Here is a 1409-nt window from a genome sequence, read left to right as displayed (position 1 = left end):
TAATAAACTAGCTGCTATTTTCAAAACGATGGAATTACCTGGTGATAAATAACCTCGTCTTGGAGAGTAATTTTTTGACTTTGCAGAAACGATGGTCAACCTCAAGAGTTGGGTGATTGTGATCTTTGTGTTCGCACATCTTTTTTCAAACTTTATAACACTTGAAAGAAAAAAGAAAACTGACAAAAACAAAAAACTGGTATCTTGCCATCATTTGACACAGATGCTTCACTGTTTCGCGAGTAAACACGCCACAGTAACTTGATCACGGCGCCCGCTGAATTCGATGTCACTGTCGATTTTGCGATTTACTTGTGCAGCCATTAGTACAATAACAAAATTGAACGTAGCAAAAATCTTCCAAAACCTTTTTCGTTGATTGTAACTGTTCAGAATTAACGTTGTTTTCATGTCGTAAATTTTGTTGCTGATGCCAAAATATTTTATTCTCGGTCGACCGTCCTGAAAACTTCCTTCTGCTTTTTCTAAAAACTGTATCAATATAAATTTACTTTTGCCTCAATATTTGTTTTGCATAAAGCAAGCTCCAGTGTATTAAGGCTTGACCAATCTAATTATTATGCATATTTTTATTTGAAGTAAAGCGTTTGTCCAATGTCTATGAAACTTAGCAGAAAGTTTTTTATCGGTGCTGTTATTGATTCGCCAAAATATTTTGTATCGCATTTTGGTCACGTGACCCTAAAACAACTTATAACGTTTATATCCTTTATTCAAAAATGGGGAACATTTATACTTCAAAATTTTGAAAACGTTTGGCATTAACCCGTTTAGTACAACTGTGCCTATCGAATGCCGCCTTTTAATGTGGTACTCCGTATTTACCTTTTAAGATATTTGGATGTTTATCATGTCACGTGACCTATTTTCCTCAATTGTTCATTGCTCTTAACATGTGGACATGATTAAAAGGCGGCATGACAAAGCCCTTAGAAGGGGTCATCGAATAATCAAGAAACAAGATTGATATAATGTAGCTGAATGTTCCCCATTTTTGAGTAAAAAATATAACTGTTATAAGTTGATTTCGGGTCACGTGACAAGAATGTGGTACGGGATATTTTGGAAAAGTTATAACAATACCGATAACTAACTGCCTGCCAAGTTTCATAGGTCCGGGACAAATGCCTTCCCTTCAAATAAAAATATGCATAATAATTAGGCTGGTCAAGCCTTAATACACTTGAGAGCTAACAAAATCTGTACCTTGCTTAGTTCGCATTTTTGAGCGTTAAAATAGAATTTTCGGTCCTATGCTTCTGTTCAAAGTAGTATATTTTTTAGGTCACCCATCCAGATACTAACCCCACCGGACAATGTTGAGCTTCAGTGAAGTTTTGTATTACAATGCTGTCAGACGCTCAGAGTGCACGCTTAAACTTGTGGTG

This window comes from Montipora foliosa, chromosome 4, assembly GCF_036669935.1.
Source record: "Montipora foliosa isolate CH-2021 chromosome 4, ASM3666993v2, whole genome shotgun sequence".
Taxonomy (NCBI): Eukaryota; Metazoa; Cnidaria; class Anthozoa; order Scleractinia; family Acroporidae; genus Montipora; species Montipora foliosa.
Note: the sequence above shows the minus strand (reverse complement) of the source record.